Below are 15,052 nucleotides of genomic sequence, written 5' to 3' on the forward strand. Positions count from 1 at the left end.
ATGATTTTGGCAAAAGGAGGTGTAATAATCCCATATTTACACACCTTTCAAAAAGTGTTTTTCCGAAGGCCCCACAAAGTTTTCCTACTTCAAATGTTTAATTTGGATGGGCAGTTGTCTTGTGAGTTAGAATGAAATTATAAAACAGAGAGAGTCTCTCAGGAAACCACCACAATGTGAAAAGGCTTGAAAAGGCTTGAAAAGGCAGGAGCTACAGAGAGGACAATATAGTTTCTGAAACTTTACTATGTTCTCCTTCTATTAAAAATCCTATGTACGAAACAACAGCATCAGCAGAGTGATGTCTGAACATCAAAACGCTGACCAGGGCAGTGCCTATGAATAAGGATATATATGAAGAGGCCCAGAGTCAGGCTGGAGTAACCAGATTGGTTAACCTGGGAGAAGTAGGAGTGAGCCCTTGCCCCTTGCCTCTGGGATTTTATGAGATGGATAGAAGACTCCCACGGAGAAGGCCTGGAGGAGATTTCTCCTCCCACCGGTTACTTAACAGTATACTGCTCAGGGCTCATTCCACTGGTTGAAGTTAGATAGAAGGACCAAGAGGGGGACATACCATGGGCTTTAAAGGGGGGCTCTGGCCCTGGTTCTCCAGAGGCAAAGGAAAAGAACCACAGGGTGACATACGCACCTCTTAAGCCTGGCTGGCCATTCCACTCTGTGGCTAGACCGTATTTAAATTTGGAACAGAATCTTGGACTCTAACCTCTCCTGTTTCTGTTTGTTTTCCCTTCTTGTTCCTTCTGAAAAAACTCCAACTTATCTAGGTAGTAAACAAATGGGAAAAACTCTGTTCCTCACCTCAATAAGGATAAAAGGGGGCAAGATTATGTTCTGGGGACTAGGACAGTAGAGGGAAAAAGTGAACAGGAAGGGGGAACTCACAGAGACAGAATGTAGGTCAGCTGTGGAAGTCACCGTCCTTCTTAGCTGGAGAAATCAATGAGCTGCACACACTATAAAGACCAGCAGGTACAGGTCCTTAATAAACAGCAAATTTATCAATTTTGACTCTCTTTTTCACATTAACCTACTATTTTCAATAATGTTAATATTAACTGGCTGGTACTCCTGGCAGTCACCTTTTGGAGTTCGGCAATAGCTCATATATTAAAAAAAAAAAATACAACAAAAAATAAAAATGGGATTCCTGGAAAGGGGACTGTCATATCAAACTATATTACAACCTGTGATATAGAAGTCACACATTTTGATAACAACCACAGAAAAGCTCAATGTCCTATAATGTCTTCAGTGAGAAAATAAGAGTATTCAATCTCAAATATTAAAAATGGGGGCTTCCCTGGTGGCGCAGTGGTTGAGAGTCCGCCTGCCGATGCAGGGGACACGGGTTCGTGACCTGGTCCGAGAAGATCCCACATGCCGCGGAGCGGCTGGGCCCGTGAGCCATGGCCGCTGAGCCTGCGCGTCTGGAGCCTGTGCTCCGCAACGGGAGAGGCCACAATAGTGAGAGGCCTGCATACCGCAAAAAACAACAACAACAACAACAAAAAAAGGAACATGGCTTTTCCAACATTAAATTGTTGGCAGTGTGGTGCAGTTTTAGGGGAAATTCCTCCAGCTCAAAGAATTTTGAATTTAACTAAACAATGTAATGTCCTCTGATCTCTACTTTGCTATGATGCACATGGAAAGGTTTCACAAGGAAACACTTCAGTACCATGTTGTTCATTCCTCATGAAGCCAAAAAGGCTCTTATTTGTGACTTGGCAGCTAGTTTGGTAAACAAACCCAAAGTCGCTGGCTTCATGGTTACTCAGGCCAATATTTGCTTGTCCAAGATTATGTGCCGAGATTCCTCTAGCTCCTACGAATGCTACAACTTTCTGCACTGTAAAGTTTTCAGCCTTTCTTCTAGAAGCCAGCAGGGATATGCCCAGAGTTCGGACAGGTGTAGGGAGAAATATGCATATGTGATTTTCTCCTTTTAACACCCAATATGTTCCCAAAGGGGTATGTATGCTGTATTAAGTGTATGTGACTTAATGAAAGCCCAAGTATCAGATGATGGCTTATGGAAGGAAAGACAGATGAATGGGTCCTTCCATGAGAAGCATTTTGTTTTGTTTTAATACTGCTTTAAAATTCTTACATAGGGCATGGGCATACCCAGGACTCCACAATCAAGGGTGATTATTTGCGAGTTTAAGTCCTATGACTCAATGACTGGTACCAATATGAGACACACTTGAGACTGTGTCCTTGCCATGAACTTGAACACCTGCAAAACCTAAACCTATTTAGGAAATGAACACCTTGTGTCATTTATGTTACTCACGAACAGAAATGATTTTTAGAAAGTCAGGATACAACAGTTAAATGGAATGATTTATTTTGAATTCTGGAAATATAAACAGCACCCTAATTGACTCGCAAACTTCTCATTCCTGATACATACAGCGACTTTTGCTGTGACTTAGATATAGGGTGAAATCTGAACTACACTTAAAAAATTGAGATTCATCAGTTTGCGAGCGTTCAGGAAATTAGCAATGTTCAGAGTGCAAGGGTTACAATTAAGGGCAAGTAGGGGTGGTGAAGTCTTCAGAAGTCTGTGGCACTGCCCACCCTGATTTTTACTAGTCCTTATTGAGAATTCTGCCATGTCGTCAACAGATCTCTTTCACTGATTGTTTTACACAATTCTTTCTAGATCGCTCTAAAATTCTAAACTCCAGCTTGGAAGACTTTGAGGCAGATTCTGCCATTTCCCCAAGACTGTTAGCAATTTAGAGTAAAAGGGGACACCTGGTGTGGGACTCTCAACACAGTCTGTAAAGTGTCCCTAGAAGCCGTAAGTCAGTGGTTCTCAACCTCCCCAGGTCCCACCCACAGGGATTGTTTTAACTGAACTAGGGTGAGGCCAGGAGGGTGTATGTGTTTAAAGTAGCCCATGTGATTCTAACCTGAAGCCAGAACAGGCAACAATGTTCTAAGGATTCAAAGCACACAGCCATCAGTCTGCCCTCCAATCACTCTCATATGTAACTAAATTGCCATTCACCCCCTGGTAATTCCTGCTTCCCACCTGTCTCTTCTTTCTCGGAGAAAATTCTCCCTGGAATGCCTCTAGCTCTCCAGTCCTCCCAGCTAAATCCTCGTCATCCTTCGAGGCCCAGTTCAGTTCAATTTAGTTAACATTCTGTGGGTACCCACCGGAAGCCAGACCCTGTGTACAGCTCAGATGCCCAAGACACAGGACCTGCCTTCCGGGAGCTTCCAGCCATGGCCGAGAAGTCAAACTTTCCTGAGGTATCAGCCCAGATCAAATGTCCTACCTTCAGTAGCTAAAAAATGGCAATTCTAGAAAGAGCACAGGCCTGTAAGCATAACAGCCTGGAAGCAGAACCAATTCAAGTGGAGGATGAGTAAGTCTTGATTGCCACGGAGACCCACAGAGAATCCCAACGGGAGGAGACGGTGGTAGGACCCCAAACATCCTCCTCCTGAATCAGTGGTGAACATGAGCCACAGAGGGAACTAGCAAGCTGAGACTTGGGGCCGAATCGGGGCAGCCTTATCCCAACCGTCAGCATTGTCATCCTTAACTATTTCTTGAATAAACAATAAATAAGAAAAGAGATACTTGAAAGAATACTAGCCAGAGCAGTCTTCTGGAAGAGGAAGGCTGAACTAATCCAGTGACTCAACTTAGACCCTGGGAGCAAAGTTGGTTTTATTTATCCTTTTTTTTTGTTTTGTTTTAAAATTAATAACATGAACCCATCATGCAGCCAGAGAAACACCGTCAGTAGAGATAAAGGGGACAGCCTAGGTCGAGGTTTATTTGAGGAGAAGGTCTTTTTTCCTATGTACCTGGTAAGCAGTCTGAGAGCACGGGTGTCATTTCTGTGTTTGTGGGTGCCTTGGTTGGGGTAAGATTGGGACTTAGATAAGATTCCCCTTGGGACATCCTTACGTTTATTAGCTTCTAAGAAGTGCTGTGAGCACAATGGCAGAATTTGGAGGTCTCAGTTCTCCCGTTCCCATCTTTTTGTTCACTGTGGTCAATAAGACTGTTGTTGATTTAGCAACAGATTTGAGGAACATCAGTGTGGGGACCTGAGGCTCTGATGAGGCAAGTGCAATTGTGAAAAGAAAATGGCGGCAGAGCTGACAACGGGTTTCCAAGCTCCCTGTAACTACTGCTCTCACAGAGGAAGGTGTGAGAAGTGCAGAGAAACTGGTATAAGGCAGGAGGGAAATGGTAAATTTGAAGAGAACAGGAATAAATATCACAGCAAATTATATGTGTCATATAGTTTACTAAAGACTTCTCATGATTCATTTATTGAATCCTCCAAAGTAGCTTTATTAGCTACTGGTATCTTCATGTTGCTGATGAAGAAAATGAAGCACAGAGAAGTTAAGTCGCTTGACCAAAATCACACAGCCAGTTAAAACAGAGATGGGATTTAAGCCAAGGCCATGATCTTACTACCACTAAACTGCATGTTAACAGTAGACACGATGCCTAAGGAACTAGATAAACTGCACCTGGAAGACATTTTCTGAATCTGTACTAGAAGCCAGGAATAGTGCTGACACTTCAAATGTTGATTAGTAAGACCTAGGTCCCAACTTGAACACATTCATAGTTGCTACAGCAAAAAGCATGAAAATTCAAAAACTAAACCCGCATTTATGAAATGAATTCAAATAAATCATCTATTTTTGTCAATTCACTGGAGTTGGCAGAGTTTTTCATTATAAAGTATGGCTAAGCCTAGAAGCTTGATGTAATGGAACAAGAACTGTACTCCCAAGGAAGTATCTGGAAAAAGTGTTGAGAGTGAGAGTCTGCATTGGGGAGGGAGAGTGTTATCACCAAGCCTTCATCTCATCTTTCCAGATATTTAACACCGGATCCCCCAGGACTGTGGCAAGTACTGGGGAACGTTGAGGAGGCAGGAACATTCGTGGGTCAGAGCCATTTTTCGAGCCACTTCTGAAGCTGGTTCATTTGAAGTTCACACAACACTTGGGAGCTAACAGTAGTTTGAACTTTTGGCCTGCAAGATATCGTGCCCATTGGTAAGTAAACATGTGGTGGGGACAAACAGGTTTTATACAACTCTTCACTGCACAATTATAAGATCTGGGGAAATTTCCACCCCACCCTCCCAGTTTAGATTTCTTTATTCAAAAATCACACTCAGAAATTCCCCATCCCACTTTGCCAAGACCCAACATTTGCTCCCTTGTCTGGGAACTTCAATAATTTGGCAATTGTTGCCAGTATGTTTGTTTGTTTGTTTGTTTTTTTAAAGACTTTTAAATGCTATGTAGCCTCTTAAATTTTTTTTTCTCAAAATTATACCAAGAGTATAATTGGCTTAAAAAGAAGATAAATATAGAGGAAGGGCCTCCAGCCACTCAGTACCACACCCAACTGCCCTCCTTGATTCCCCAGCTGATGCTAGCCAGGAAAGAAGGAAACTGCCATTATTTAGTCACTGTGTTAGGCACTTTTGTAGACCTTTTTTTTTCTTTTTTTTACATCTTTATTGGAGTATAATTGCTTTACAATGGTGTGTTCGTTTCTGCTTTATAACAAAGTGAATCAGTTATACATATACATATGTTCCCATATCTCTTCCCTCTTGCCTCTCCCTCCCTCCCACCCTCCCTATCCCACCCCTCTAGGCGGTCACAAAGCACCGAGCTGATCTCCCTGTGCTATGCGGCTGCTTCCCACTAGCTATCTACCTTACGTTTGGTAGTGTATGTATGTCCATGCCTCTCTCTCGCTTTGTCACAGCTTACCCTTCCTCCTCCCCATATCCTCAAGTCCATTCTCTAGTAGGTCTGTGTAGACCTTTTCACATCCAAACCTTGAAACAACTCTAGGAGATGGTCATTATCACCCTATCCCCATTTCTCCCCCCAGCTTTACTGAGATAATAATTGACACAACACATTGCATGCGACCTGTTGATCTGATACACTTACACACTGCAAAATGATTACCTCCACAGTGTCAGCTAACACCTGCCCACTTTTTTTTTTTTTTTTTTTTTTTTAAGATGAGAACACTAAGGTTTAAGGAATTTCAACAATTCGCTCAGAGTCAACCAAAAATAGAGGTCACGCGTGTCTGGCTTTGAAGTCAGTGATCATCCTCTTTGCTAGAGCTAGGCTGCCATCTTTAAGACTCTCTAACTCCCAAAAGCCTCCTAATACTCCCTGTAATCTGACTGTAACCCAGAGCAGTTTCTGTAGGTTGAAAGGTGGCCTAGGGAGGAGCAATAGCCTCACCACATCCTGCCCACAGAAGTAAGGTCTGGGAGTTGTGGTTGTTTCCTTCCAAATTATTATTACTAGGCCGAATAATGGCTCGTGTATTTTTCCTCCCTCTTTTGAAAGATGGCAAGTAAAACAATACTCAGCTATAGTGTTACCAACCTGGGGATGTAAGCATTAGCTTGGGGGACATTTGAACTCCTCCAGAGTATTTTATGTAACAATGCATCTCTAAACCAAATGGCATTAGCGGCTAATCCCTTTTTGCCATGGCATATGGCAACGACGCCTCCCTGCTTTTCTCACACACAGGTCATTACTGATGGAAAGAAAGAGGTTAAGTCTCAGGGTTTGCCTGCAGATAAGCCTGACTTGGAGTTGGGGATCCTTATCTTCGGCTCTCACATGCCTTTTTAGTCCAGAAACTGAGCAATACTTTTCATAAGAACAGCTGCCCACCCTCTGCGTGTGGGAATCCAGTGGTCCCAGCACGACGGAAAGAGAATTCCAGACCTCAAAGATTTATGTCTGCGGAGGGTGTCTGTGGTTGGGAGGGGACCTGGTCTGTGCCCCTGGCAGAGCCACAGTCATCACTGGAAGGGATACAGGAAAGTCTGAGTCAGCACAGAAGGGATGAACCCGAGGCAGGGCGACGGGCCTGGGCCGGGGCAGGGTTTGGGAAGATGTTAAGAGCCAGCCTCTCCACTGGCCTGGGCTAAGCTGCCTGCTTGGTAGGACGGGATGTGGGACAGGCAGGCTTCTGTTGATTTTTCACAACTTTCCTGTCCGCCATCCAAGGCCCTCTAAACACAGCCTCCACCTCTATGTTCCGCTTTACCTTCCCCAGGCCCCTGTGCAAACTCTCCTCAGAGCATCCTTCACGTTTCTCCTGCCAGGAACATCCTCAGCCCTTACCTGGGTGCACTGACCTTCTTCTGGTCAGTTTGAGTCCTAGCTCTTGCAGGCGGCCTTCCTTGACCACTCCCCAACCCAGGGAGGATGCTCTCTCCTCTCTTCTAAAATCGACAGGGTCCCTTAGTCTGCACTTACCACATCCCACCTTGTGCCAGTACCCAAGTTTTTACGAGACTATGTTCTTTCTTCTCTAGGATGGTCAGGTGCCTCCCCTCTGACCCATCTCCTCCTATCCTGTCCTTAGCTCACTCTGCTCCAGCCATGCTGGCCTCCTCAATGTTCTTCAGAAATGCCAGGTACACTCCTGCCCCAGGGCCTTTGCACTGGCTGCTCCCTCTGTTTAGAATACTCCTCCCCTAGGTAAATGGCTCACACTTTAATGGCCCTGCTCAAATGTTACTGTAATTTATCAGAAAGGCTTCTGTGAATACCCCAGATTACAACAAATGAACAAATGCCCTTTCCCAGAACTCCACTTTCATCTTCCCTTGCTTTTGTCCCTGTTTTGTCTTATCACCACCTGACATGATGGACTTTTTTATCTGTTTATTGCCCTTTTCCCCCTACTTGAATATGTTCTATGAGGGCACAGATTTCCAGCTGTTTTCTTCACTGCTGGATGGCCAACACTCAGAACAGCGCCTTGTATGTAGTAGACACATGAGAAACAGGTGTTGAATGAATGACTATCTCTATATTATTATAGCCCTTTTGCTTAGCAGTGTTGGGCTATATGTTCTGTGTGTATTTATCATATACATATGGTATATATCATATACAGACATACCATATATATGTAATTTACATTTACCATTTACTGTTTATATATATATGAGCATAAATGCTCAACAGATATTTGTTATAAATGACAATATTATTCTGTCCTTGGGTTCAGAACCCTATTGGTCTATTCATTTCACATGCTCCTTCCTCAAGGCTGGGAGGGCACGCCTTGGTCTGAAGAAGGGAGTTACTGGGGGAGGGGAGTGAAGCAGGCAGTGACTAGGAAGGACCAGGTGTCCTGTTATCACACTATCTCCAACATTACAATCTTGCAGCCAGGTTGGGCTCGTGCTCACAAGAGAACAGTAGAGTCACCCGTTCGACACTTGGTTCAAGGATGAATTCCTGGCTGGCAGCCCTGAGAGGTCAATGGGGAACTTTTCAGGTTAGTCTGCATCTTTCTGAAGGGAGCCTCAGTGAGAGGCATGGACCAGTTGTACCAAGCCCTGGTACTTGGTACCTCTGTGCTTCCTGCCACCCAGGAGATCTGGACCTTGTTCGTTCTCTGTGAGAAAGGAGCTCAGGTCCTTAGGGCCACAGGGAAGTCCCCGGGCTTTCAGCTCCGCTTCAGTTCTGATGTTTCTACACAAGTACCAACTAAGCCCTCAAGTGTGGTCTCGTGACCTGAGGTGTGGGCAGGGCCGCTGGTGGGCGGGGACCTGGAAGGGCTGGCTGATGGAGGCTGTGAGCACTCTCTGCTCGTGAGCCCTGAGATCAGGGGTCAACCTGGATTTCCCCATCTCTGAACGTGGAAGTTGGATAGAAGACCTCTGACGTCACTCTTTTTATGTACGTTAACTGAGGGTACTTCTCTGCCTGGCACTGGGCTCCTCTAGGGTAAGCAGAAATGGACAAGTCATAGTCCTGGCTGTCAAGGAACAGCCTGGAGGGATCCTCTCCAGCCATGAAATCTGAGGATCCATCTAAAAAGGACCCTTCCAGGCTGCCTCAGGGAGTCTGAACTCCTCGGTCAGCTCTCCCAGCTCCTTGGAGTCAAGACCCAGGCTATTCTCCATCTGCCGATTCACCTGTGAGCACCAGCCTCTTCCAGCCTCCCTGCTGGGGCTCAGGCTATTTCCTAGCCCCACCCAACATTCCTAATGAAGCAGCAGCTCATCCAAAGGACCAGTCTCCCTACCTCCTTCAAGGTATCTGCACTTCCTCTTTTTCCAAACTCCTCCATCATTTACTGCCTGGCCCATCCCATTTAACACATCATTACTTATTGGCATATGTGTCTCTACTTATCTTGTACGTTTCAGCCTTGTTTCCCGGATATGGCTTATACTTTTTGACTTCCCACAGCAAGTAACGCGAAACCATGCACGTAAGAGGATTCAGAGCTTGTCTACGAGTTCCATCGAGGTTGCCTCTTTGCCAAGAAGGGGTTCTACATTAGACCACCTTGTCTCAAGTCCACTCCTCTCAAAGGTGAGCTGTGTCACTTTGGGAAAGTTACGTAATTTTTCCCAAGCCTCGGGTTCTTCATATATGAAAAGGAAACGGTAATAGCACCTTCTTCATAGAACTGTGTGAGGATTAAACGATCAGTGCCTGACAACAGTGAAAGCTCAGTATCAGCTGCCCTTATGACTGTGCTAGATGGTCTCCAAAGACGGCCCATCAGTCCCCGCTTTCCCTGATGAGCATATGCTCCTCCCATCAAAAGGCAGAGTCTGCTTCCCTCCGCTTGAGCCTGGGCTGGCCTTGCGGCTTGCTCTGGTCGACGGAATGCACAGAAGTGATGCTAACTACGCCAGTTCTGGCTCTAACTTTGAAGAGGTCTGGCCGCCTCTGCTTTTGTGCTCTTGGGGGCAGCCAACCACCATGCTGGAAAGCAGCTTGGGCTCAGCCAGCCACCAAAGGATAAGACCTCACTCATGTGGAGAGCACCAAATATGTGGGTGAAGGCACCTGGCACCTTCCAGCCCAGCCCCGCCCAGCCCAGCCCAGCCCCGCCCAGCCACCAAGTGAATGCAGCCAAGCAAGGGACACGAGCTGATGACACATGGAGCAAAAAAACCACCCAGCCCAGTTTCCTGAGTTCCTGGTCCACAGAACAAGGAGACATAATTTATTGTTGTTTTAAGCCACTAAGTTTTGAGGTGGTTTGTTGCATAGCCATAGATAACTGAATCTATCAATATAACTATTGTAATTCTTATGATTAGGTAGACTGAAATCCATCAGTAAGTTCACACTAAGGGGTTACCAAGTGCAAACAAGTATTTTTATCCATTATGATCCTAAGAGGCAAAGCAGAGGAAAAAGAAAGAAAGTGTGACTACTATCTAACTCCTTGCCTCAGGGTTTTTATAGTCTAGTGTGATGGGAAATACCATCACAGACATAATTACCATATAAAGAAGCAGAGGGGACATAGTACTGTAGAGTAACAGTCTTAGGGAGATAAAAGGAAGAAGAAATTAGACTTGTTTAGAAGGAAGTTGGGGGGGGGTCGCAGATCACGCAGCTATTTGTAAAGAAAGAGACTTGAAGACCAATAAGAGAAGAAATATTTTTTTAAAGACAGAGCTTTAAAAACGACTCCAAGAGCTCTGGTCCTCTCATACAAACGTCCTCAGTATGGGGCAGCAGGATAATCTTAGCCGGGGGTCACAGGGCCTGTACGAGAGACTCAATTCCACCCCGTATTTCTGTGAGAATTTCAAGAACACCCCATGTGTTTTCTAACCCATTAAAGGAGGTGACAGTCCCCTAAGTCCCACCTCAGGATCACGGAGGATTGAGTGCTTTGAAATTTGGAACACATTTTACAAGTAACCTCAAGGTACAAATACTGAGGTTCTGAACTCTCAAACACCACAGTCTATGGTGACCCCAGATACCCTCTATTTCTGAGCAAAATCTCCAAAAGTCCAGAGTGGTATCTGTCATTACCAGCATGGTCTGGGCTAAGTCCTCACCTGCTGATGGTGGGCTGGGCCACTGCTCAAACTTGGTGCCTGTTCCAGGTTCATTAACACCAGATTTCAAGGAGCCTTGGCCAAACGCCCGCTGAGCCTATTACTTTCTCGAAACCGAGACACAGGTTTTCAGCCTGGTGAAATATCAAGCTCGAGGCTGCCTGCACGCTGGTAGCCCCTCATCAGAAATGCCCTCTTTCCCCTCTGAGCCATCAGTGCAGACCCTGCAATCCCCCCCGCCCAGCTGGCCCTGACTCTCCAGCCCTCTTGGTACCCCAACAATGTCCCGGCACCTGATTCTGGCAAATCCTGTGCTTCCCACTCCATTCCTAATATACTCTCCTTAAGGATAAGGCTCATAGCATAAGAATCTCTTGCAAATCCCAGCAGGCCTAGGACACTGCCTAGGGCAGCCACTTGGTGATTAATTTTAAAGCCAGCTCTCTCCAAAAGTAGGTAACGATGCCACTATCAGGCAGTGTTTCTCAAAGTGCTGCCAGCACCCGCCTTGCATTAAAAAATGCTGATCAGGGTCCTGCTGAATCTGAATCTCCAGGGGCGGGACCTACCATTTGCCATTTAACCAGCTCCTTGGGAGATGCCATGCACACTAGTACTGAGAACCCTGCCATACGGGTGATGCACTCACCCACTCAGACAGCGATCATAACACAGAACGTGGGGTTCTGCTGTGGAGACCAAGAAGATCTCCCGCTTGGGGGGGGGACTTCCCAAATTCCTGCCTAGTGAAAGAGATGGGGAGCAATGGCTCCCTGACCTCTCTCTTGTCCCCAAATGCCCACGTGGTGATGTGTTGTCATTCCCGTTGCTGAAAATGATCTAAGTCCATAACTAATGTTTGATTCACCTTTTCTCCTCTCTAATCCTCCCAGAAACGGCTGATCTTTGTAAGTACATGTTGACCTCTCGCCATCGCATCATGAGTGGAGGCCATCCGATCCGTGCTCCTACACCCTTCATGCTGTCTGCACACAAGAATGGACCTTTCTCTTCCAGCTGGATGGCTTCAGTTCTATAAAAGAAACCGTGACCTTTAGCAGCAGCACTGATGATAAACGCTTCATTTTCCATACTTTCCTGTTTCCAGTACATGACGAATTCTTGGCAAAGAGTTCCTTTCTCACTGATGAAAACACTGGCAGACCGCAGATGTGGAAGCCTGAGCTGGGAAACCTGAAATTTCATTAATATCCCGAAAAGCACACACCTCAGAAGAGAAACTTTACCCATGACTAATGAGAGTAATGAGGAGACGACGGAGAGGATTAAGGCGCTTCAGCCCTTTCTCTCAGCCTCCTGAGTAGGAGCTTCTAGGGTTACAGGGCTTTTCCTAAATCACCCCTTTCTTAGCCAGCCTGCCTCCAAGCATCAAGGCCTATCACTGCCTGAGTATTTTTCAGCCGAGCCCATAAAATCGCCCAAGTCATCCTGGAACTTTCTGGGATAACTAGGGTGTAAGGCAAATACACAGTATTTTAACCTTTCACAAATCCTACTGCTGGCCGCAAGCAGAGAGGAAGGTTCCGGAAGGCTGGGGGTGAGGAGGCAGCCTGACCACAACGACGGCAAGTCCTGCCGACACACTCATGCCCACTTTAAAAGACGGCTGGTAGCTTCCTCAACAGAAGCCAGGGGCGGGGGTTCCTTCCACAGGCGAAGGCTGCCCTCTCTCCCGCCACCCCACGATGAATGCTGCCAGCAGGAGGAGTGCTGGAGCAGCGGGGAAAGACCTCAGATCCAGTCCCGGCTCTTCATGAATCACAGGCCCTGAGCAAGTCCTTTCACTGATCTGTGCCTGTTTCCTCGTCTATCACAGGAAAATACGCTAGCACCCTGTCTGTCTCATAGGTTCTGTGAAGATAAAGTGAGGCCATGACGTACAAAGGACTCCGGAAAGCAATTTAAGAGTTACGTGCGTGCTACCTGCCAGGAACTCTGCTAAAGGCCTTGCAAGCTATCACTGAATCCTCAGGGCAGCCCCTCTGAGGGCAGCCCCTCTGAGGGCTGCGCTGCTACAGTCATCCGTCAGCATCCAAAGGGGATTGGCTCCAGGGCCCCCATGGACACCAAAATCTGTGGACGCTCAAGTCCCTTATATAAAATGGTGAAGTATTTGCACGAGCTACACACATCCTCCTGCATACTTTTAATCATCTCTAGATTACTTATGATACCTAATACAATGTAAATGCTATGGAAATAGTTGCTGGCGTAGCAAATTCAAGTTTTGCTTTTTGGAACTTTTTTCCAAATATTTTCCATCCGTGGTTGCCTGAATCCATGGATGTGGAACCCAAGGATGCAGAGGACCAACTGTACTCCCACTTTGTGGAGGAGGAAACCAAGATTCATGAGCAGTCTTAATACGTGCTGTAGGTTTTCTAAAAACCAGACAAAATAATAGGTCTCTGAAAACTAAACACCTGTTCAAAGTGAGATTCCCTGTATCTAACGGGCTGACAGATGAGTGTGTCTAAGGTGAGAAGCAGTTAAAAGAAAAAAAGGTTTGGATTCTCTCCCATGCTAATTCCAATCAATTAGTAGGAGCTGTGAGGATCATTGTGGCTAGAACAGAAGAGAATCCTATTCAGGATTCTACAGCCATATGCTGAAAGAGGGAGAATGATGGATTCGCTGCAAGACAGTCACTGTTAAATCAGCTGATTCTAATTCCCCAAACGATTCCTGCTGGGTATAATCACACTAGCTCTCACACTAGCTCTCATCCCGTCACAGGATGCTTTTACTGAACACTTACTCTCCATAAGTAAGTGGGCTTCTCCTATACATACCCACACATGCACGCACGCACGCACACACGCACACGGGAAGGGCACAGACAGGTAGAAAAGTCTGTGTCGGCCTTTGGATGCTCATAGTTGGCTTGGGGAGATAAGTCGTTGGTGCATACAAATCTAACAGCCAGTGATGCTGTATATTCTGGGTGCCGAGTGAGAAGAGTCATCAATAAACACTAAAGGGGTTCGAACGAACTGACGGATTCACAGAAGGGGTGGGACGTGAGAGCAGCAGCGGGAGACGTGGATAATCAGAGAGGTGCGGCTGCGTCATCCTAGGCAAGGGGAACAAGCAGGAAGGCAGGGATCTGCCCGGCAGTATCCAGAAAGGGGGCAGTGAAACTGAAGAGGGCAGGCGGAGATCCGACAAATGACATTTTATTTTACAGGCCGTGGGTGCTGCCCAAAGTCTCAGAAGAGGGTGGCAAAAGCGGGCAAGCTCTTTTGCTGTATTTGTAAAACTCCTTCGAGGAGCGGTTCATTTCAAATAAAAATCAAACAGTTATCCCACTAGATCTGTTGCTGCTGTTACTACCCAAAATAGTATTTAAGGGAAGCCCGTTTAAATATTTATCCTTACATACACGGGGCTGGCTACGTCACTCACAGGAAAGCTGTATGAAACCAGGAGGCCCTACAGCAGTGGTTCCCAACCTTTTTGGCACCAGGGACCGGTTTCGTGGAAGACAATTTTTCCACGGACCCGTGGCGGGGGAAGGGTTCAGGCAGTAATGGGAGCGATGGGGGGGATGGTTCAGGAGGTAACGCAAGCGACAGGGAGCGACGGGGAGCGGCAGATGAAGCTTCGTTTACTCTCCCGCTGCTCACCTCCTGCTGTGCGGCCCAGTTCCTAAGGGTCCAGTCCGTGGACCGGGGGTTGGGACCCCAGCCCTACAGGTAATGAATGCTAGGGCAAGTGCAAGATACACACCCCAGAGAAGTTCCCACCTAGCGTAAAAGGAAACACAGAATGAAAACTACTACTCTCAGGGTAAAGAAACGTACTTATCCTATGGATGACAAAGATGGCAAGGATCCTAGGGTTTGCGGGGCGGGGGCGGGTCAGGAAGACAGGGACCGTCCCACATCATGCGGGACCAGGAGAAACAAGTGGTGGATTGCGGGGGGAAAGGGCAAATTCATTGAAGGGGGTAATTCCTTTTTGCTGGGACATAGTTACAATTTGCTATAGGAAAGCATTACTATAGCATCAACTCTAGGAGACATTCATTCCGGCAATCCTAAAGGCAGCAGCTTTGTATCGTCTACATCCCTCAATCACCTCTAAAAGATGCAATCGCTTTTCAGAAGTAACACTGATGG

The 15,052-nt window shown here is 46.4% G+C and overlaps 1 protein-coding gene and 1 long non-coding RNA gene across 5 annotated transcripts in view; one reads left to right on the plus strand and one right to left on the minus strand.

Moving 5' to 3' along the window:
* Positions 1-15,052, minus strand: part of PRKCE (protein kinase C epsilon) — a 510,787-nt gene that overhangs the window by 124,668 nt on the left and 371,067 nt on the right. The gene's annotated exons all lie outside the window — the stretch shown is intronic.
* Positions 8,698-14,223, plus strand: LOC137205668 (uncharacterized). The gene is made up of 3 exons (XR_010934247.1): positions 8,698-9,131; positions 9,246-9,414; positions 11,804-14,223. It is a non-coding gene; the product is annotated as an uncharacterized lncRNA (long non-coding RNA).

The sequence above is a fragment of the Pseudorca crassidens genome, chromosome 14, assembly GCF_039906515.1.
Source record: "Pseudorca crassidens isolate mPseCra1 chromosome 14, mPseCra1.hap1, whole genome shotgun sequence".
Taxonomy (NCBI): Eukaryota; Metazoa; Chordata; class Mammalia; order Artiodactyla; family Delphinidae; genus Pseudorca; species Pseudorca crassidens.